Raw genomic sequence first — 24,442 nt, 5'->3', positions numbered from 1 at the left:
AAAACAGACCTATAGACCCTACAACACAGCCCCTGCCAAGGCCCCAGAGCAGGATGTCTTTGAATGTGGTAGGAAGATGCCACAGGAGGGTGCAGAGAGTCAAGATATGGGAGAGGGAGGGAGAAGCGTTGCCTTTTCATTGACTTCTCTTCAACCATTCCCCATCTCTACACAGGTACTTCACCTTCCTGAAACCCTGCCCCATTACTAACTAGTCCAGCTCTTGCTGTGCTCGCTGTTGCAAAGGGGTCCCTTCCTCTGGAAAGACCCTCTCCCTGTTTTGTTGCCTGTTGGATCCTGACCCCAGAATCCAATTGTGAAAACCACTCCAAGGTACACATCCATCATAGATGAGGTTGTCTCTCCTCCCTCTCCCACCACACAAACACGTGTTCCTGTGTGGAGAGAGCACAAGGGAGCTGGGAAGGTCTAGTGGTCTTACTTCCCACTCCCCCTTGACACCAAAAGGATCATCCTTTGCCCCAAACTGCAGATATCACCAACCACTCGTGGCAGACAGAGAGGTCTCCTTGGGACCACTTTGTTTTGGGGAGTGATATTCCCCTCCAGTTTCCTTGCAGCACCCATGGGAAGTAATCTGGGAGCTTCCCAAGAAGGTGAAGGTGATTTTTGTGTCCCCTTCCCAACACCAATGTCAGCAACATGCAGATTTCCTCTTGTACTACCAGCTGCAGCCCTGCAGGCTGATGGAGCCCCTCATTGAAAGGATGGCCCTGCCACCTGCAAAAAGGAAATGCCAAGCCTCTGCAGTTGTCTGCAGCCTGTGCCTTGCCAGGTTGTTACAGAGGACCTTTGGCCCTGATGGGATGTCCAAAACCATCAGCAGCAGAACAGACCGTGAGGACTAAAACTGGTCTGCCTCACACGGGCTGAAGCCTTGCAGCAGGGCACCTGCAGGGAGCCCATCAAGGCTTAGTTTTGTGTTGTAAAAAGACAGCAGGGGATCAATCAAGCCTTCAAGTGACAGATAAGCTGTCATATCCCTCAGTGATCCGTTCACTCCTCATCACCCATATCCAGTAAGCCAGAATATGCTCTCTAAATGGCCCCTGCTCTAACAGCTGGTGACCGTTTCCGCTCCATCGTTTGCCTGCCCCATGGGGAGAAGCAGAGGTGGCCCTTCATCCAAGAGGTGGATGCTCTCAGATGGTTGCTTTTCCTGCTGAGCATTCTCTCATTACCCAAAGCTACCCTTGGAGATGCTTCAGGTTCATGCTTCAGCATGGCTTCAGGTGTGCTGTGCTCAGGTACAAGTAAAGATAAAGAGCTACAGAGGCACTTTTTTTTGAACAGAGAAAACACTGTGAGAAATAAAAATGCTGCTTTTTAAAAATAAAAATAAAATAACTACTTTTTTTTTTTTTTTTTCCCACCAAGAGTCATTGCCTCCGGAGTTGCAAATATTTCACTTCAGAGGGCCCAGCCTTCCTGTCTTGGTATTTATGAGGCAATGGAAATTGCAGCTGCCCTTTGAGCTGTGTGTTCCACTGCTTCCTACACACACTGGGCAGGAGAACAGCTCTGTCTTGAAACAAAGTGGGTCCTCAACAGCCCATCTAGGTAACGGGAGAATGTGGGGGAATTACCACCATCCCCTTGCACAGGGACAGGACTCATCCACTGCATAAAGACACATTAGGGCCAAGTATTGATTAATTTCATGAAGAATGAGATAAATCATCACTTTCAGCACTGTCAGCACTTTCCTCATTGCACTGCAAAACGATGTCCTCCTAGACTCTTTTATACCATTCCTAAGCCTGTCCATGGAGTGATGTACTACTCACAAACCATTATCATTGAATCCTGCACATTTCATGCTCCTGATTTTTGCTCTGTAAGATAGTTCTCCCACTTCTCTGATCATGGTGTCGCAAGGGCTCCTACTGTGTTAGCACTCAGAGGCAAACCAGGACTTGCAGTTGGGACTGGAGCAGGCTTTCTCATCAGTCTCAATGAATTCCCCAAAATATTGTTCTATTGTTCTATTGTTCTTGTACTACAGAGAAGGGTGCGTTGTCCTCATCAGACCATACTTTAATTTTTACTATGAATTGTTACATTTTATGGTCTTTTTTTTTTTTTTTTTTAGTTCTAAGGAACATCTTTCCATTAGCTTGGGTGGACTTGGAAGGTTTCCTCCTGCCTCTTGCAGTTTTGTTCCTCCTCTCAAAACAGAGATCCTGTACTAACACCAACCGAATGGGGCTCAAATTTTTGCTACCAAGACAGAGAGAGAACAAACAGGGTGCTGAATGCAGTGGTATAGATACTTAATAATGAGAATAATATGGGAAAATAGTTCAGGATGGAAACACAGGCTGGTTAACCTTCCAGCAAGTGTTTCAGAGATCTTGGAAGCAGTGGGGAGGATGGGATGTTATTAGCACACAATAAATATTTGTCCTTGAAGGAGATGGTCTTTCCCTTGAAAGTTACTTTCTCTGCTAGTTCTGTTTCTAAACAGTGCAGGGAAACAGACTTGTGTCTCCTGTTTCCTGACAGGAGAAAGATTGTGTTTCTGTTGCAAGAGAAGCCATTGGCATAATGGCAAATATCCTGATGCCTTGGTTGAGTTAATCGATAGGACATCTGTAACCAGACACATTTAAGAGCTAATAAACTCCTTGCTTGCCCTTTTAAGAATGTCTTTCTTTACTCTCCCTCCCTTGCAGATTCCCTGCTTCACAAAATCCTTTATTTTCTATATTTTTTGGGATATTTTTTAAGTTAAATACATGTGCTGCAGTGTGTTAGAAGGTTAATTTCGATTGTGTTTGTAGGCACAACACAGACTAGTTATACAAACTGCATCTCTGTCATGGGGTCCTTAGCTCAACAATGGTATTCAAACAGGTTACATTTCAGGAGGTAATCTGTTATGAAGACATTAATACCCTGAAAATATATAGAAATAGATACTGCCCAGTCTCACTGGAGGAAAGAGTGGGGGAGAGTTTAGGGTCCTGTCTTTGACTTGTTCATACTCTGCTTATCAACTGCTATGGGTGAACCAGTCAATATGAGATAGAAGCCATCATGATTTCAAACCCTTAACCAGAATGAAATCTCTTTATGAGGCTGAGGACAGATAATTTCCTTCCTCTCCTTCTTCCTCAGTTTCCATCCCATTTGTGAGTACTAAAGAGAAGCTAGAGTAGAACTACCAGTGTACTTATTAAATCAGCACAGTCATTTACAGCCAAGACAAAGGTATTCCCCACCTTATGGTGTAGTCCTTTTTTATCAGCAGGTTGTCCCATGGTCCTGACAAATGAAATACTGCATGTTATTTATCCTGTTTATTGGCTGTCAGATAAACCTTTTGAAATCTCGTTTCTTTTCCTGGATCTAGTCATTTGCTGTTTCAAGTGATTTGTCTTTTTTAGTGGTGTTGTAAAGAAGCAGTTAAGGGCCTATTATATGAAGTTATACCCATCCCACCTCTGAGGGGGAAAAAAATGCTGTGTCAAGAGTAAAGCATTCAGCTCTTCTGCCCACTGCATCTGGCTGGTGTAATGGTGTGGCTGCATAATGGCAAGTCAATGAGTTACCATTGCTGTGGAACAGATGAGCTGTGGCAAAACAGAAATGCTCTTGGTCCACTGCAGGTGCCACAGAAGAGAAACAGGACAGATTTTGTCACAGCAGTGGCTTCATACATATCCTACAGCTCAATTCATCAGGAGTGACTTGAGCTGCAGAGAGGGGCATGGACCTGCATGGACTCCCCACCTTCTAGGACAGACTCATCCCCACCTGGCTTCCACACAACTTCCCTGCTCTGACCCTTCTTACATTTCAAATGTGGGCTTGAAGGAGACCTCACTGATGCCAAAAAGCAAGTAAGAGGTGAAATACAATGCAGAATCCCACTGAAGCTAATGGGACCTTTTGCAGATAGGCCCTTTTCCCCCGGAGTCTTGTTTCATCAGCTCTCAACAAACTGCTGCACCCCACTGATCGATGCGGGTTGAGTTGCCATCTGTCCTTAATCCAGAAATAATGAGTCTGCTGCAACTGCTTTATGAAGGATTTTGCTTTCCAAAGGCACTGGTTCCTGTGAAGGTCATATACCCACCCCTTTCCTACTTAGCAAAGTTTTTCTCAGCTGCAGCCTTGCAGGCCTATAGACCTTCCTGCTGTTTTATTCTCTTTAACTGGAGTAAAAAGTGGCTCAAACCTCCAGCTCCAGAGGCTCCCAACACAACCAGAAGCTATCACCTCAATCCTATAGCAAGGTACGGCTTTTATTTTTCATTTCTCAGAGCAGTCCTAGCCCCTCACGTGAGTCTTTTGCTGCACGTGAAGCTGCTGCTCTTGGGACTGTTCTGAGTGCTGTGGAGACTGTCATTCGGGGCGGCCTTTTAATCCAGTTTCTAAAGAGCTTTTTGATCTTTCTCAGTCAGTTCTTATCATGATCACGTACTAAAACAAATTACTTTTCACACTAGGCTGACCAAATGCATTCTAATTCTCCACAGTTAAATGGAGAAACTTTCAGGATGGTCAGACTCAACTTTCAAGCTCATATTTGGTATTTCTTGTTCTGAATCTTAAGTGGAGATGCCAGAAGAATAGGTTTTACTACAAATTAACTGAGAGAGCTCCACTTAGAAGTCTCGTCCAAACACCCTTGATCTTTGGGAAGATTTGCATCCCAATCTGGAGTTTATCTTTGCAGCTGACAGCTGTGATGTGTCTCAGATGCCAGTCAGTCAATCATGCCTTTAAATTTAACAGCAATTCCTTAAATTAGACACCAGTGACAACAGAAAAAAACAAAACCACCAACAACAAAACCCTAAGGAATCAACACAAAACAATCAATAGAGCACAGCAAAATGGTCTTTGCAGGCACATAACATCCATCTCCAATTTTGTTTTGGATTTAGCCTCCCACTGACCCCAGCTGCAGACACTTCTGGTTGGCAGCTCTCTCTCAGACTCTGCAGGCCAGGACATCTTGTATTTGAAAAAACATGCTAAGACTACATAAAGCCATCACAGTTCTGTGTCCTATATCTGGAAATATTTATAGTGGACTTCATATCACAGTATCTGAAGGCTTGGGAATCATCAGCAGTTTGCAAATGAGCGAAGAAATGCTATTTCTTATCCAAACGGGGGAAGTGTGCTAAAAGGAGATTAAGAGCAAGATTGTTTTATAGCATCTGAAAGTTTGGTGTCTTATCTAAACTTGTTATACAATGGAAAAAGAGAAAGAGATTCTCCACAGGGGTTTATAGCTGCCTTTTCTTACTATGTTGAGGAAAAAAAAAAAAGTCCAGAAGGGACAGTTTTGAAGACAGCCTTCTATTACACAAAGCAGTGAGCTTTCCCTGGAGAGCCATGCTTTCAGTTTGTAACTTCTGTGCGAGTCAGGAAAAAACCTCTTTCAGGAAGATGTCCCCTTCTGATGCTCCATGTGATAAGAGCCTATGGCAGCACAAGTGAGTTGCTCCAGTCATTCATTCTCTTCCCTTTCAAAAATAAACCCCAAATAACACTTTGCCCTTTTGCAGATTGTGCACACTAATATCATAAACAAACCACCCAAATTCCATAGAAATCAAAATCATTCATTCCAGCTCTCCTGTACAGCCTTCTTTTTTTTTTTCAGATCCCAAGGCTCTGAGGAAAAAAAAAACAAAACTAAAAACAAACAAACAAACAACAACAACAACAACAAACCACAACCACCTCCCCAATTAATGATCTAGTGAGAAAAAAAAAAGAAAAAAGAAGGCTGTACCTTATTCTGCCCACCATCCACACTGTGTATCATGAGCTCTGCTAGGTTATCTGTCTAAGTGTTAATTTAATTAAACATAAAGGCCCAGTGATGAACAGTGAGCCATGACAGGCAGAAGCACCCTGGCAACATACTGGTTGAAAATGGGCAGCATTGAACGGGCTATGAACAAGGTGTTAGTCTCCAAGGGGAAAGATCAGTCCCTGGTGTGAAACCTACTAAGGTGAGTCCTCACGAAAGACACTTGATTTTCTAAAGGTCTATAGGACTTATTGTCCTATAGGGAAAAGAGAATGTGGGGACAAGCGTTTGGGAATCACATGAAACTTTCTCTGGGGTGCTCAGGATAAGGATAAGGAGAGATCAAGGCAGATTCATGTAAGAAGCACCACAAACCTCAAGATGGATTAGCCAGCGAGTAGGATAGGGAAGATCCGAGACAGAGACAGATGATCTGCACAGCTAAGATCATCTTTTCCATGCTGCGTGTGTTTACCTCTAACAAACTCTATATCAACAACAACTTTTTATTGCATCCTGAGGGGAAGGGCCCAACTTCTACCTGGAGCAAACAATCATGCTGGTTTGGTTATGTAGGTCCAACTAGTGGATCATGACAAGGTCTAACTGTGAACACCATAAAGGTCAAGAGAAATGACCAAAGGCATTTAATAGCTTCACTATAACCATACATCAGGACTTTCCCCCACAACAGGGAGATGGGTGGGGGCAGAAGAATGACGATTATGCAATATTCATGAACGACCGAGACAAGATGACTAGGGAACAGTTGTTTGCTCTCTTTTCCAATACAGGACCTGAGGGGCGTCAAATGAAATTAGCAGAAGGCAGGTGCAAAACCAATGGAGGACATAATTCTCCAAGCAGAGTATTGTCAAGCTCTGCAATGCTTTGTCACAGCATGTAAAAGGCACCAATATTTCTACAAGTACAAAAAGCAGATGGGGAAATGCATAAAAGAGAAACCCACCAAGTGTTATGAGATCCGAAGATGGCAGCTCTTGCTCAGAAGGTGTCTGGGCTGCACCTTGCTGAAGGCTGGATTGATGCTGTATGCTTGTCCTGTTCCGCTCTTTTCTCTTGGTTGCCACCACTAATGAGAGAATATTGGGCTGAGAAACCCCTGATCTGACCAAGATGGTTTCTGGTATTTTCCCAGCTGCTTGTCCTCTTCCTACCTTAACTTTATTACTTTGACGAAGATCTCCTCAAAACACAGACAGCTCAAGGTTAGGTCAGTATGTCCCACCACCATTGAAAATGTTGCTCAGCTCACTCATTTTTGAGTACCCCAAAAGTGGTGTGATTTTCAAAGCTGCTGAGTGTCCAAAGCTGTCATCTATTTCTGTAAGGTTCACAAGTGCCCTCTGTCCCAGCAAACAAAGGTATCGAGGCCTGGTTCAGAGAAACATTTAGGACCAGCTCCAGTCTCCCCTGCTCTGCAAATCACTTAAGGAGGTTGGAAATGAGGCCACAGTGCTTAACTTTCAAGGAAACCCAGCATAAAACTGTGCTTATTACATGAATCCCTGCAAATGAAACACCAGAGATAAAGAGGGATTATTTATGTGGAAATAATGGGGGAGGTGGGCAGGGAAATGAGAAAGGGAATGTTTAGTCTGGAGCAAGAGATCAAATAAGACTGTGGAAAACTTCCCCTAAGGAAGCCATAGGGGCTTCATCACTTCACTTATTTCAAAGCAGAACAGGGAAAATATCAGAGAACAGACTTGTAAGGAAAAATCCAGCATGTATCACTGGGGAGGAATGAAATGCTTCCCCGCCCTGAACCTCTCTGATACTGCATAAATCACATCAGAGCTGAGTTCACACGCTGTTTGCTTCTCCGCGTTATTGCAGACCTCACTGCAAAGCACAGAGGGGACATATTAGCATAGGCACATGCGTGCCTCTGTACAGTGCTAAATACATGAACATATTAAAATAAAACCGTGTTATCTCATGTTGATTAAAACCTTTCCTGATATGCATGTCATTATCTGTTTTCATTAAAGCTTGTTCAAAAAGGCAATCAAAGAAGAACATGTGTGAAATTTTCTTCCATGTGCTGCCTGCTCTGGCCTGAAGTGCCTCAGTTTCCCCAAATTTGTTTTCATCCTTCTGCATAAAGCACTCCTAGAGCCCCAAATAAACCCATAAATGCAGTGACATGTTATAACACCCAGAGCTTTGCAAGCCCAATGCAATTTTAGCTTGCTTCCTGAGCAGTATTTCCAGCTGAAGGATTTCTATGGTCCCCAGGACCGCAGTATCTCAATCCTCCACGAGCTCCGGCATATTTCTCTTCAAAAGAGCACTGCAGAACAGGGCTGTGCTATTATTGCTTCTACAAGCATGACCCCAGGGGGGGCAAAAAGCTAAAAGACTTGCCCAAAGTGTCACAGGGAGCCTGGTATACAGCTCAGACAGATGATAAATTTTCTTAAGGTTAAGCATCTTAAAGGAGAACATGGAGTAAATCACCCAGGAGAGCATAGGAGTCACAGGATCACAGGATCATCAACTGGATGAGGCTGGAAGGGACCTCTGGAGGTCATTTGGTCCAAACCCCTGCTCAAGCAAGGCCACCTACAGCAAGGTGCCCAGGACCACATCCAGGTGGCTTTTGAATATTGAAAGTGAGTTGTGTCCCCTTCTCAGAGGGGTTTTGCCAAGGAGACACCACTCTGCAGACACCGCTGGTGGCCCACAGTGTGCCTGGCTCCTCTGACTGCTCCCAGGACAGAGCCAGCAACACAAACTCCAGCTCAACGCTCAGGCTGCTGCCTTGGCAGCTATTAAACCAAATATTTAATGACGTTTGGATACACACAGCCAAACCCTCTTCACACAGAGATGTCAGTAATAAGGGTTTTGCCTCGAAGGGGAATGGAGGCGGTTGAAAACCACATGAAAGAACTCGGTGTGTGTGCACCTCTGAAGAAGGCTGGTGAACAAGCAAGTTGTCAGCAGGTATTTCTCCCTTCAGTGTCCTCTCCTTCGCAGAACTGTCGGTTACACTCATCCTGCAGTGGGAAGATGCTAATCCTGCCTTCCTTGCTGGGCAGAGCCTGACTTTACAGTCTCATCCTGACATGTCATTAGTGTTTTTCCTTGTAGGAGGGAGCAGGCTTTGGGCTTGTCTCTGTGTGTAGTTTCTTCTTATTAAGTCTTCTTTTCAAGCAAGGGAAGAGGAAGAATTGGTGGGTCATGTACTGCTTGGACAAGGTGAGTGCAGAACTGTAGGGGAGGCATCTGCAGGGTTATATCCAGACGTGTGTACAAAGGGTCAGGATGCAGCGTGGAGAAGAACCTCCATGCAAGCCAAAGTTGGGGGTCAATAAAAACTACATGTCCATATGGCTCAGGAAGATATTTTGCTGTAAACAGATACCCAGATAGTCCACAGATGGTTAACACAGCCCTCGGGAGAGTAGCTGTCTGGTCAGGATTGCTTGGGACCAGAAATTACATTGCACCAATGAGCATCGAAGCCCCTTGTACTGGGTTGGCCACTCCCACTGGGGTCAGAAGAAGCATTATGGATCAATGGATCAATGCCTAGGACCAGGCTAGGAGTGGTAAGATCCTGTCCCATGGGAGACAATGACAACAGAAAATAACATTGAGCCATGTTTGCACCAGAGGTATCCAGGGTGAGTGATGCTGTTACTGCACCAGGAGTGGTCATGAAGATGAGGACTGAATCTCTTTTTCCCTCCTTGGCCATCCCCTTTGCACCCAAATGGAGTAAAAGAGAACAACAGAAGAAGCAGTGAGATGCATCTCCCACTTTACTCTTCTTCTTCTTAGGGGTTCAGGGTCCTTGACTGGACCATGGCGGGAAGGGGAAGAAACTTTCCATTCCGAACACTGGCACTGCTGGAACAATGTTGGGAAGGCATTTCCCTCCTGGGGATACTATTCCCAAAGGTGTTTAAAAAAAAAAAAGTTCTGATGGTGTGTGATGTTTTGAAAAGATCAGATTCAACTAAAGCTCTGAAGTTTCTACTGAATACAGTTTTGGGAAGAGTTTGCCCTGAGTTTGTACATGATTGATAAATATTGGCAGTGCTAAAGGATGTGTACAACTCTTAGAGGCACTGCGTAGCATACAGTGCCAAATCTGCCCCATATACAAATATGAACAGCAGAGAAATACAATTTTTTTCTTCTCTGCAGGTCCCTGAGGTCCATGCTAGGCTATTGAGCTTTGCTCTGAATCTCCAAACCAGTTCATATCTTACTGCTGGTCATTTTCCACAAAAAAGTATCTCTCTCCTCCCTGGGATACCTATTACAGTAGGCCATCTGGTAGGAGGTCAGGTCTTTGACATCACAAATCTTGAAGCTACCCATTAAGCCTTTCATTCCCCAATCTTTGCAGGGCCTCAGTGCTTCATGTGTTGCTGAATGGTCAGTGTTTGCATTCTGCTTGCTGTTAGCCTGTGCTCTTCTGACCATTAATTGAGTTCTATGGGCTGCTCAAATTTGTAGAGTAGTCTGAACCTGTATGTACCTGTTGATATACCCACTCTTCTCTTCCCTTTCCGTGTGCATTTATCTCTCTCTTGCTCTGTTGTACCAATCATGGCAGCATTTAAGTGATGCCTAATGCAAGCTCTTAGGATCCTTTGACATTGATGCTAAGGCGTGGTAAATACGTGAGCTATTAACACCATTGCTGGCAATCTGAAGTCGGGGCACTGTAAAACAGACTGCAGGCACAGCAATTCACTCACGGGTCCTGTAGAGACACTGCGTTGCAATGATTAAAGCAATTCCCAGCCTGACTCATAAACGAGTGTTCTCAAAGTCATCACCTTTTCCATCAGTGGCGAGAGGGGACCACTCACACGTCTGCTATGTCCCATCTGGTCTTGCAGACAGCTGACTTGTGAACTCATCTTGTGTTTTTGTGACTTGTTCTTCACAATAACTTGATGCAGGGTGGCCTGTGCAGCCATGTCACCTTGCTACAGGTGAGGTCTCTCTCTGATTTCTTCTGATATAACTGCTGAAGGAGCAGTTACTGCTGAAGAACTGCTGAAGCTTTTCCTTTAATGAATCTCTGAAGCATCTTCTCAGACATTTTCTAATCTGCTGAGTCTCAACTTGATGCCCATAAGCTTCAGCTAATGGAGATGAAGGTGTGTCCTGCCTAAAACTATTCTTTCCTGTAAAGAAATGAAACTGCCTTGGCCTGGGAGATGTCCTGCTCAAGAAAAGAAAGGCACATTATCAAGAGAGGGTAACGATATTGTCAGTCAGTGTACTAATTGTACCAACAAAGGTACTGAGAAGTTGCCAGGAAGGCTCAGCATTTACCTAGGCATTTGTAAATGATGTTTTTTTTTTTTTTTTTTTTTCTCTGCTATTCAAATTTGCCATTTATATTCCAGCCGTGTTAAGAGGCCTTGAGTAAGGTGAGAGCAGTCCTGGGATCAGCACTCTGCAGACAAAACAGTTCCAGACAGTCCTTGATCCTGAGAGCTTGCATTAGGCAGCATCTAAATGCTGCTGTGATTGGTACTACAGAGCGAGAGAGATGAAGCAGCGTGGAGAGGGCAGGGGAGAGGAGTGGGTATATTAGCAGATACACAGAGATTCAGGCTACTTTACAAATTATTGGCCATACTTAAATGTTAAACATCATGTGCATTAGCTTTTTTTTTTTCCTGTGAGAAAATGTAGAAAACATCCCTAAGCTAAAAGATTGCTTGCCTGCACAAATGGTTGGATTCTGAACAGACCATGGATGTTATTTTCCTTCCAGCACGTCCCAAAATTGAGTGGAAAAAATAATTCACACAAGAATAGGGGATGGAGACTGACAGAGGAAGATTTATCTGCATTTTTTTCCCCTTTTCCTCACCTTTGGTGCACAGAGCAGTCAGGAATATTTAAATATTCCTAAATATTTGCAAGGAATGTTTAGGATGGAGACCCAACATATCAGGTGTTTCATTTTTCTCCAAGACTCTGTGAACCTGGAAACATGTCTCAATCCAATATGGCTAGCCACATGAATATGACTCCAGGAATGATGTACATCTCTCATCTTCACTCCTCTATCCAGCACTTGTATCTGAAGCCCTCATAAGCCTGATCCCGATGGCACAGAAGGACCCTGGTGGTCAACTCCAAGTGAGAGCTGCAGCCCCCGCAGCTCCCAGCCCAATACCTGCTTGACTCCAGCCTGTCAGCATGGTTTACTCTCATAATTTCTCTCTCTGTGACTGTCCATGACTCCTTTCTTATAAATACAATCCAAAAACTCCCCTGGAAATATTGACTTCTTGTCCAACAATTCCCGTTTAGCACAAGGCAAACTGCTAATAGTTATACTACTAATTACAAAGGGCTGCTGTCTGAGGAGTTGGGTTGTATTTTATTTTTCTTTGTGGTCATCCCAGATGATCTCTGATGGCCAAAAGTAGAATTCCAGGTGAGGGACAGATCTGTATTATTTGGTTTCAGATGGTCCCAAGTGTCTCAGGTTGGATACATCTTTTTTGAGCACATCAGTATGAGCCAAGAGCAACATCTACTGGCCGAGCTGTTTAGTGAGATCAAGTGTAGATCCGGCACAGCCCATGGATTTACAGACCACAACATATCTGTGAGATATTTTTAGCCACTATCCAAACACCATGGTTAGCACCAAACACCTCAGCTCTGCACACCTGGAACTAGCTCAGATCCACGTATAATCTAAAATTTGCAGTTCAATCGCGCTGTGTCACAGGTAGAGCATCCTGGTGGTGAGCAAGTATCAGTGCATCTCCACATCTTCCTAACATTGTGCTCCTTGCACTTTCTGTAGGCTGTGCCTGGGTTGAAGCAGCCACAAAGCAAGCAGTAATCTATCTACTGTCACCAAAGCTGCAAGAAATTTCCACTGGGAGTATTCAAGTGCTCTGCCTTTAGAGACAGAAATTGAAGTGTCCAAATTTGCAGACATTAGTGTCCTAATGTGCTTTGTGTGCTCGTGTGGAGGGTGAGGGAGAACAGCATATGAGTGTGTGCATTTCAGGGTGGGGACTCAGTGTAAAAAGTGATGCCTTTAAAGGTGGATTATGGGAAAAGAAGAAAGAAAGACGCTTCATCTTCCAAAAAAAGTCTATCTAGGTGTTGCTAAATTCAGTGTTAGCAGCCCTTGTTCCACCCTCAGCCTCTCTCTTCACAGTTCTTCTCAATGTAGAATGTGGGAGCATGTGTATATTAGAGAGAGAAAAAATGGTGAAGCTACACCCAAAATATAGAAGTAGAGAAGACTGCAAGTTCACTTTATTAGGATGACTGAGTCTGAAACTTATTAATAACAGGCATAACTTATGCTTCCATCTCCGCAGTCTGCAGGACAGAACCATTTGGGCATTGATGGGTGAACAGAACTCTAAGGAACTCCAAATCAATTACACAAAAAATGCAGTTTTCTATCCTCGAGAGAGCCACTTCTCCCTGCACAGCAAGATTTAAGGGGAAGAAAGAGCAAAACAGCTTGATCTGTCTATTCTGAGCTCACTGCAAGATCACGGACAATCACCCAAAGCGCTGGAGAGCTGCTAGAGACTCCCTTAGTTTTAGAGATTTATGATACAGATGTGTCATCTGAGCCACAAACTTCTTTCATATGCAGTGGAGGGAAATAAGCACTTTAAGGGTGTTGGCCATCAATTTCACCACCCTGCTTTAGGGGGAGATGGTTCTTACCCCAGAAATCTATTGATTTTAGGAGACCAGATGACATGCTCAGATATTGAGAATGTCACTTGGTCAGAGAAATCCTGTTTTCCATGAGAGATGGCAGGGAAGCATAGGAAGTTAAAATGAGAAGGAACAACAAACTAGAAGTGGATGAAAGCAAGAGAGGAAGAGCAAGCCTGCAGGAGGTGGTGAACTTGCTCTGTATAAGCATTGCCTGCTCACTCTCAGCCACATCCAACCATTCACTTGTCAGTCTCCTTTCAGGCCATGGTGTCCAGGTGTTCCTTGCAGACAAGATCAAAACCAGAAGCTCTGAGGGCTGCAGGGAGCCATGCCCTTTGAAAAGGTAGGAACCAGCAGCATCATAGGAACATATAAGTTCCTAATAATTCATGTATGTAGCCTAATAATTCAGGATTTCTGGTCAGGCTTGCTGGATGTTTGGTGCATGATCTCAGAAAAGTCATCTTTCTATCTCTGTTCCCTAAGCCAGTGAGGGCTTCAGGTCATGACGGGGAATATGATGATGTATGAGGGTACTAAAACTGGAAGAAGAAGAAAGGAATTCTCTTTTTGACCATTATTATAGAAACAGATCCCAGTTGGAAGTTTTACTAAGCCTGATGCAGCCCAAAACCCTTCAGACCCCTCTTCCCCAAGCTTCTACCAGAAAGAGACCATAACAAAACCCATGTCTTGGGATGGGCATTGTTATCTGTCAACATACACAGAAAGGCAAAGAGATAAATTCATCTTATGCTTGATTCTAGTCTACCAATAATGGCACAAATAAGTTCTTGTTGGGACCTATTAGGCTCCCAGCATCTCCTGGGGAGGACAGACAGGTTCTCACAGGGAAATGGATCCCTCAGACCCTCCAAACTGCCTCCAGGGCCAGCACACAGAAATTTTGTTGAGTACTCATGGTCAATGACAGTTCAATGGGACCAGGAAGATCAGGATGTTCTTTTACCTCTTCCTGAGGTTGCCTGACCTTATCTGATGCTTTGTGGGCATGCACTTTGTGTTTCATCACTTCCACTTGGTTTCAAACACAGTTTTATAGAAACGGCTTCATTGCAGCAGTCTTGGAAGAATAGGGCAACACCCCAGACAGTTCGAGCCTTCCTTCCCTCCCTGCCAGACTGCAATCTCCTGGTTACAGCAAATTGCACACAGGAGGCTTTAAGGGCAAGCATCTCCTTGTGCATGGGGAGAAGGAGTCCCCTTATGTCTAACAACAAATAAAAATAGAAATTACTCTGGGCTACAGAATCACTAGGATCTGGATTCAGCTCCATGCTTCCCAGCTGGCTCCTATTTCTAGGTAATAGGTTGAATCAAAATGCTACATCTAAGCAGATGGGATGGTTGAGGTTTTCTGATCCCTGGCTGAGCAGGCACACGAGGATACATGCAGGTAATTCGTGAGCAGAGGCCAAATAAAGAACAGAACATAAACCAAAGACAGGAGGGGCACTAACCTAAAGGGAAAGGTTGAGCTCTCGTGTCTCCTTAAATAATGCAAGGAGCAAAATATTCTGTTACTAGCCTAGGGAGCAGACAATTAAAACACTACTTGAAGCAAATGTCTCCTGACTCTGGCTCAGAATTTCAATTAGTTTGGGAAGTCTTATTGCACTTAAGTGCAGGTTAGTGACATTTCAGAGAGGGGAGATTGATTGGGAGCCAGGTTACAGCTCAGCCAGTGGGGATCATGTCTAGGGGCCTGTCCTTAAAAAACAATGTGTGATCTCTGCATGGCATTTTCCTTGTTTGGCTCTTTTATGTCTCCTATGAGAATAAATAACCCCAGTAGCCGGAGCTGTGTCCCCTCCTTTCAAACACTGCCTTATTTTCTTTCTCATTTTCCTGCAGTCTCTTCCTCCTGGTGATTTTTTTCCATTTTCTTTGAGCATCCTTCGGCATCCAAACAGTATTTCCCATGTCTTTTTTCTTCCTCCTAAAGTTTCTAACCTTTCCTTGCCTTAAGAATTAAGCTCTGACTTCCAAGAAACTATTTTCAGAGCATTTTATCAGCTTTGCAGAGCAAGATAAATCAAGGGAATGTGTTCTACATTTTGTCCCTGATGGACATCTGAATTGCTGGATTTGGCAAAGGTTGCAAAGGAAGAGGAGGGTCATATTATAACAATATCGCAGCAGTACCAGACAAATTACACCTGTAGGTACAAACAGCTCCTCTCTTTATTACTAGACACCGAGGCAGCACCAGGGAAAGCCCAGTAGCTGGTATGCCCAGGCAGGACTGGCCACCAGGTCCTTGGGGGCAGAAAATCCTTCCTGTGGCTAGACGTGCCTAAGCTAACTACAATTTTGGGGAGGAATGCATGAAATAGGAGGCACACAGGGCAATGGCTAACCAGGACACAGATACTGTAAATTTTCTTGCCAATAGTGATTCAGCATAGGAGTGTTTTCTTTTTCTTTTTTTTTGCTATAAAGCAGCCCAAAATTCATTTCTGTGCCCCATCAACCCTGCTTTTGTTGCAATTTCTCCTGCATCTGTACTCAGCTGCACACATCATTAGGACCTGAAGCAAACCCCTCCCAGAACAAAACACTCTGATCTAGCACTTAAAATCTGGCATAACCTAAAACTCTACCAGGGATATACTGGAAGAGCTGAAGAGCAATAGCAACAATCAGATGGGATTAAGTTTTCTGCCACAGAAAGTTGCAGGGAAATGAGCATCCTTATGCCAACAGTGCATTGATGGGCAAACGCAAAGCATACTCTGCTGTAAGCAGTAGCTTCTGCTCAGAGGCGATGACTTTAATTTTAACAACCACCCATAGACATATTTTTGGTCTGTAAATTTGCTAAATCAGTTTCTGGAACCACAGCCACTTTGGTGCAGGCAGTGTCCTGTGATGAGGGGTTCCACAGCTTTGTGATACATCGCCTTGGCATGCTGGGCGAGCCTACAAGTCAAAAAGCCCTGCTAAAAACCAAGTTATATTATCTGAGTGGGACACAAAGCTGTCTACATGAATTCTAGCTGGCCTAGAGAAAGACAGCAAAGCAAAGATTTTACAAAGGCTGTTTTAATTGCATCCCTTCCTACAGCCACTGTGGAGACCACAGCAGCATGTGCTGGGTCTGCTGGGGCAGAGGGGCTCACGTCTCCAGTGGGCAACTGGTGCCTGTGAGCAAGTTCCATAACGCGGATATGCACAGCATCAGCATTGACTCCTTTAGCTTTCCACAATCTTAAATAATTCCCTACAGCCTCCAAAAATGTTCTCGTACATAAATATCTGTATACAGGCATGCACATATTTGGAAAACACAACCAAATGTGAAGATACATTTTCTCTGTTACTTCTAAAACTGCCTTAATCCAGTCTCTTGATACAGTCATCTGAGGCGTGGATTTGCAGCAGAAGAGAGGTGATAGCATTACACAGAAGTTTTCCCCTCCAGCAGCAACCTCTGGCTGTGCAGATACCATCATGATTTCTCAGTTGTGTCCCCAGCCACTGCCCATATGGGCTTTGCATATCCCATCCCATCCATGGAGGAAGGAGGGGCTCTAACCTCAGACAAGGCCAGCCTCACACAGCAGACCTAGCAAAAAACTTTCCAAAAAAGTCTGCCTTTGCATTTGGGAATGGACTTGAAAGGTAAATATTTTCCAGAAATATTCTTGCTGGGTTCTTCAGAGGTCTGTGCACCTAGAAGTTAAATTACCGATGCACTCTGCTTGGGAGCACAGAAATAAAACATGACTTTTTATTTATTTATTTATTATTTTATCTAAATGGTGTTCTCTTCTCCCTGATCACCATTGAGGAAGGTTTCATCATCAGAGGAAAGCCCGTTTCGTGCCATTACTCATCCTTCCCCACGGAGCCCCTCATGGCCCACATAAACCACAATCGCTCGGAAACCACCCCTGACCCCTTGAAATCACCCTGGAGGCTTTTTGAACACCCCCTCAACAGATTGTTCCTCTTCGCATCTGTGGAGTAAGATGGATCGATGGGGGTCCCAGGGGGTTATTTTGCCCATGAATTATTTAGACTCACTGGGTAATATTTCATTTTAGACTGGCCTTGTTTTATGCTTGTAATTTTTAATTCTAATAATTCCACCTCTAGCAAGCAGAGACTCCTGAGAGCACTAGATTATATCTCAGTGGGCACACTCTCGAATGCATAAATAACCTCTCCTCTGCTGACAGCACAGGGGACGGGCTGAGCTTTCAGTGAGGTTTGCTCCCCCCTCAACTCTCTTAAAGGAATCTTTATCTGTGTGCATCTATTCTGCAACACGCCTCTGTTTCGTAGCAAAAGCACTATTTAAATGCAAATGTTGACTTTTTGCCAGGGACTAGGGGGAAAATACTCAGTCTAATGATATCCTTCCAAAAGTACAACTGGTGCTTTTTTTTAAAGGAACTGCATCAGAAGGGGTTGGGACTTTGGTTCCTTGCACTCCTACCCACCTCTTCCAGTGCTTTCCTCTACCCATTGAAGTCATGCTTCTATCCTACCTTTGCAAGGACAACAAAAATATATAAACTGTACTATTTAAACAGAAGTAGATATATTTAAAAAGGCTGAACTTGAAGGAAAACAAAGTTTTTTTCTCAGATTTTCCCTTTCCAGGCTGTTTTTTTTTTTCCTCCCCCATTTCAGGACAGATGTTCCAGATATTAAATGTCTATGTGAAAGTGACAGTAAGGTGGCTGTTGGGCTGCAGCCCTCTTGCTTAGGAAAGGAAAGAGGAGATTTAGGTTCAGGAGCTGGGTGAGAAGGAAAGAAGACACAAGGTGAGTGGGAAAAGGAAAAATGCCTGGGCAGGGTGATTAATTTTGTCCAGGGATACCCACTGTTTACTCTTTTGTACCATTTGTCTCTGTTCAAATACCAGTTCTGATTTAAAGCCAAAATTAGGCAGCCTTTTCAGAAACTCTTGCAAAGGTAAATAGCTCAATGATGCTGAAAGGGCACCGAAGCTGGGCCAGACAGGGAGAGAGAAACAACCCAAACACCCCACCGAGATCCCCACAGAAGTGCCCTCACCCACAGCCATAGGGCCAGCAGAAAACTAACCCTGGGATTCATTTTGGACCATAACTGAAAATTTTGCTCTATGACAGATAATTTTGGACTCTGAGTGATAATTTTGGACTCTGACTGACAGTTCTGGGCTCCTAACAGTAAGGCTTTGTGTAGGAGCAGGAAGAGCTCAAAGCAAATGGAGCCAGAGCTTTTCCTCTCCCCACATGTGGGGGTCACCAGGACCAGCTGGGACAGAGAAATTATGTGGGGACACCAGAGCTTTCCTTGAGTAGAAAGGGTGGGAAAGGGGCTGGATGTGCTGGAAGACCTGTCATAGAAGAGCTGTAGCATGAGACAGGAGCTGGGACAAACCAGAGGACAGCAGAGGCCATGTGTCTGTCTGCGATGCCCCTCAGCCATCCGGACCCACGGCTTCCCGCATCCTTCCCCCTGCCTCCTGTTGTATTGCTCAGGCTTTGCAGGCTGCTGGGTTTCACTCTGGCTTTATATGATGTGGTTCAGTTACCAAGGAGACACCGATCTGCAAGGGGGAGCCTTTTGTGGCATCCACGGGAGGAAATCGATGCAGATCACTGGGGGAGCAAGGACGCCCCGGGCCCCGAGCTCAGAAGCAATGAGGTGTTTGCCCTGGTCTGTATGAGGCATCCCAGGCAGGCTGCAGCCTCCAAAATCACCGTTTAAAATGAAATCAATCCCTCTGCAGGATGAGGAAAAGTCAGGCACTCCTCAGCACCAACTGATTATTCATGTCCTCTGGGAAATCTTAGAATCAAAGGATCATTAAGGTTGGAAAAGACCTCTAAGATTATCTGGTCCAACCATTCACCTACCATCAATATTGCCCTCTAAACCATGTCCCTAAGTACCACATCCACCCTTTCCAACTTAAATGCAACTTAATAAAGTTAGAAATCCTTTGGTTTGCCTTCTCTAGTCGCCTACAAAGTGTCAGAGGTCAGGTCCCATGTTTCAAGCCCCATGGCAGGGGCTGAAGAGCTGTGCCCCTGCTGTCCATCTGCCCCCTGCCCCATCCCTCTGCCCTTGAGGACCGTACATGAAAATAAGATTCTCAGCCTCCTCTGCATCACTTAGAGAATCCAGCCAGGACACTGGAGATGAGAAATGGTCCCCTTGTATACCCCGTAATGCTGCAAACTTGTTTTGGAAATGATGATCTTGGTGCCTGCACCCTTACCAAAGCTCTTTCAGCTTAGAAACACTAGAAAATCAAGGCATAGAGACAATAATTCTCCAAAAATCAGTGTTAATGTTTTAGAGGTAGGCAGAAATGTTAGGGAACCTGCTTCCAGCATCGTAGTCTGCTTTGTTCCCTCTCCCTCCATGTCCCAGGGGACCATCACCATCCAGGGGCCCAGACATTTCTCCAGACTTGGTTGGAATTGAGAGGTGCAGGAAAAAGGGAAAGTTGTGTTGCAATGAAGGTCAGTAGATCTCCAAACACATGGTTTGTTGAGGATAAAACAAAACAAACAAACAAAAAAAACTTGACTGGATCACTTCAGCTCTTGCAATTCCTGATTTCTCTTTAGCAATCACTCGCTGGGAAGCACAGGGAAGAACAGAGCCAGAATGATCCTGTGCCTTCCCTTGCAGCTATAACAGTGGAAAAGCTCCCTCCAACAGGCAGAGCCACTGGCAGGAGGGGTATTTCTTCCCAATCCCCACCTGATGATCAAATTATGACCTTGAAAGATGAGTGCTGAGGGACCTTGTTAACTAGCAAGAGAGATTGTTTAACAAGCATCTGCAGAAGTGGATTAAAAAACAATAACTCATGGGAAGTCCTTTCCTCCAGCAGCCAGGGAAGAGGGAAAACATATTTCAGCTCTGTATGTCCTTTTCTTCTGGGGAAGGCTCTCTAGCTGAAACGTCACTTTTAATTTCTTTCCAAAGTGTATTTTGCAAATAATTCCTTCTCTCCTTTTTAAGTTCAGCAGCTAATATGCCAGAGCAGTGACAGTCTCCAGCAATGATTTAATGGAAGAGAAAATATGCTTCTCCTGTGTCACCTTTAAGAACCACTCAGCACGAAGGAAGATGGGGAAGAAGCACTCGAGATGTGGGGACCCCATGGTGGGTACCCAACATTGGCCAGGCTGTGGCTGTTCCCTCTTCCTCCTCTTTATACCGACACGCACAAGTGGAAAGCAGGGCAGGGATGGGGCTGTCATGGGAGCAAGTAGCTAATAACAGGCCAGGAGAAGCCAACATCCCTTTAAATCCGAAAATCTGCTTTGAAAAGGTTTCAAAATGAGACGTGAGCCCTCAGAGTGCTGGTAATGTAGCAATGAGCCAGCACAGTGACCATGTCAGATTAGCAGATTTTGTACCCTTTGTTGATAATCCCAAACACCTATGGGACGTGGGAATAAATCTGTGCTTTTCAGGTAGGAATTGTAAACTATTTCCCAGTTCTTCAGCTACCCTGGCACAATATAGTAGGTGAGGATTAAAGATGGGAGAGATAACCAAGATGTGAATAAGAGTTTCATAAGTAGCAAAAAATATTGTTTTTTCCCCTAAACCGGATCTATCTATGTTTCTCAGAGCAGTCACACAACACAGCTGTGCTGAAAGGAGGCCCATAAAGCTTATTTTGCCCAGCACCAAAATGCAGCTGGTTCTGATGTGCCAGTTGCACACCAATTTCTGACTGCACAGAAGCATGGGGAAAGCTACGCTCCAACAGTCATTGCCCCCATACCGCCAAAACACTGAGGAATCAGGACCATTCTGAAGATGTTTTCCAGGACAACCTTGACCCTGTTGTGATGAGAATCTGCTCAGGGATAGGAAAAAGAGAAAAGAAAAAGAAAGAAAATGAAAAAGAAAACAAAAAAGAAAAAGAAAAAAAAAAGAGAAAGAGAAAGAGAAAGAGAAAGAGAAAGAGAAAGAGAAAGAGAAAGAGAAAAAAAGAAAAAGAAAAAGAAAAAGAAAAAGAAAAAGAAAAAGAAAAAGAAAAAGAAAAAGAAAAAGAAAAAGAAAAAGAAAAAGAAAAAGAAAAAGAAAAAGAAAGAAAAAGAAAAAGAAAAAGAAAAAGAAAAAGAAAAAGAAAAAGAAAAAGAAAAAGAAAAAGAAAAAGAAAAAGAAAAAGAAAAAGAAAAAGAAAAAGAAAAAGAAAAAGAAAAAGAAAAAGAAAAAGAAAAAGAAAGAAAAGAAAAGGAAAGAAAAGGGAAAGGGAAAGGGAAAGGGAAAGGGAAAGGGAAAGGGAAAGGGAAAGGGAAAGGGAAAGGGAAAGGGAAAGGGAAAGGGAAAGGGAAAGGGAAAGGGAAAGGGAAAGGGAAAGGAAAAAAATGGAAAAAAATGCTGTCTAATGACCATAAAGGCGAAGACTTCATCAAAGACAAGGGTAAAGATGTTTCATCAGGACTTTCGATGGAAATATCCCTAAAACAATACTAATTAAACTGATTAAATGGTTTTCTGACCCAAAGACAAATTTCCTTTGGAAATATTTGAGTTTTGCTGCATTTTTGTGTGAAAGAAGGAAAAGTTAGAAGCAAATGTTCTGTGGGGGACACTCCCACTGGATCCATTTTGAGGGGAGCAAGAGGACAAGAACTGGAAGTGTGCAATTTCTTGGGCGAGTTTGGAAGGGATTTTCAAAGATAACAGAAAAATAAAAAGGTGGGGAATTCTAGATCACTGTTTTCAAGTGTATGGCAATTTAGGAGTTTTTAGGAACTGGTACAAGGTTCAAAAGGGAATGAAATATCCCTGTGTGAACCACGTGATACTCTGGAAAGAAAAGAAGCATTTGTATCCCTGCACTTGGATTGATCCGAGCTGGTTACGGTAGAGGTTTGGTCCCTCCCTGTTGTCCCCGGGCTTTGCAGGTTGACCCCAAAGATGAACAAACCCAGCCCTCACCCACTGGACCAGCACCCCAGCCTTTTGTTCACTGGCTCCTTGCACCAGCTGCAGACCACCCTACTCTGCCCACCACAGGTTGCCTTTGCTACGATGTGATATGCATCGTCTGCCCTCTCCCTGCATGTCCATGCTTTGGGGAGCTGATCTCATCCTCTAGATCCCTCAAAATGATTAAAAAAAATCAGTGGTCCATCTCTAAACAGCCTCCAAACCCCAAACACTGTCAGGTCTCCAAGAAGACAGCACCCCCATGTCACCCATCCCCTGCTTCACAGCGCTGATCAACACACAGGAGAAAAAACAGCCCTTTAAATGCCCTGAACTGTCCAAAAGCAGCACACCAGGGACAGATTTAAGGCCTGCAGGAATGAAAACATCACTTTCCACCCCAAGTGATGGGAGAGCTTTGCTTGCAGCACAGCATATGCCATCTGTTCCCTCGCCCACAGATCCGGCCGCACTGCGCAGCTGCGTCACCACAGCGCCAAGCACAAGGCATTAGCGGCAAGGCAGCGCTTAATCCCCCTCTATCCCGAGCAAAAATCAGGCAACAGGACACCCTGGGAGCCACCACCATGCCTGAATTGGTGTGACACGGGGCTGGGAGCTTCCAAGGAGGCTTCTGGCCAAGTGGCTTGCAGCCTCCGCAGAGATTTTGCAAGCCAACGGGGCGATCTGCAGGGTTTGGGCAGAAGGATCAGCACACACGCAAGCTTGCAGAGCAAAGGGAAGGTTTGGCTCTAGGTTTTTTTTGGCTCTAGCATCTAGGTTTGGCTCGTTGCTTTTTCTGGCTTTAGCCCATCTTGTTGTCACCAGGGAATCCCTTGCACAAAAGAGAAGCGAAGCTCCTTTGGGATCAAAACCCAAAAAGAGAGAGACCTGGAGCAAGGGTGGCAGAGGAAAACCTGCCTTCTATCCTTCCTCCTCCAGCTGAAACCTGCTTTGTTCCGAGGGCTCCCGCATCCCCGTTTAATGATCCACTCTTCATTTACATTTAATTAGAGGAATGAAAGCGCCAATTAGCAAGATCTACACTAAATGCAAACAAAAGGGATCGCTGGGTGACTCAGGCGCGGGGCAGAGCCAAGAGGTGGGGTGCTGCGGGCAGCTGACACAACCCTTAAAGCAGACTGAGGCCAGAAGGCACAATACAATGGTCCCCTTTCTGACAGCCAGGTGCTTGCACTGTGCTTTGGGATAACCCATAGATCCAGAGGAAGGGCAGAGGCTTAAGTACAGAGAAGGTGATGCTCAAAAAAGTCAGGGAGGAGTAGGAGGTATTACCCAAAGCTTCCTGGGAACCTCTTTGTTTCATTTAATTCCTCCTGCATCAGCAGAAGAAATATTGAGGGATGCACGGGCTCTGACAGCACCCTCCCTGCAACATTCTTGTGCTTTAGCCCTATGAGCCAGATCACCCAGAAAAACCTCCCCTGGAAAGGAGATGGAGAGGAGCTTTTGAGGGCAAGCAGCCCAAGGGATGGACTTATGTCAGGTTTAACCTTGGCACCTCATTTCAACACAGAGACTAGCACTTCAGCTATAGCCAGTGGCACGGTTGCACTCGAGCTGAGCTGAGCCACCTCATCCCCCTGGATCCAATCCTCTCCCTCCAAATCAGCTCTCCCTTTGTTGAAGACCCTGGCTGGTTTATTCTGACGTCTATTTTGGGATGAGACAAAACATTTTGTGCCCCACCATGCACCGGCAGCTTTTTGTTGACCAAGAAGGGAGCTCAGGGTGACTTGCTCAGATGTGAACATCTCCACGGGCTCCACAGACAGATGGAGTTAGCCACCATGGCACACAGGACAGCAAGAGCTGAGACTCTCTGCTGAAAACAGATCTTAGAGCCAGGACTCATGGGTTAAAAAGAACAACAAACCCTGTGCTGAAGTTGGGAGTCCCAGACTAATTAATGAAGGTTATGCTCAAACTGAGTTTTGACACTTGTGGTGCAATGGCACATCCTAAAACATGTGTGGTGGT

General features: G+C 44.6%; 1 protein-coding gene across 1 annotated transcript in view; it reads right to left on the bottom strand.

Moving 5' to 3' along the window:
• The window catches only part of ADGRB1 (adhesion G protein-coupled receptor B1), a 185,375-nt gene that overhangs the window by 146,939 nt on the left and 13,994 nt on the right, over positions 1-24,442 (bottom strand). The gene's annotated exons all lie outside the window — the stretch shown is intronic.

This window comes from Cygnus atratus, chromosome 2 (genome assembly GCF_013377495.2).
Source record: "Cygnus atratus isolate AKBS03 ecotype Queensland, Australia chromosome 2, CAtr_DNAZoo_HiC_assembly, whole genome shotgun sequence".
Lineage (NCBI taxonomy): Eukaryota > Metazoa > Chordata > Aves > Anseriformes > Anatidae > Cygnus > Cygnus atratus.
The sequence above is the reverse complement of the archived record's forward strand: the minus strand, read 5'-3'. Positions and strand labels throughout refer to the sequence as shown.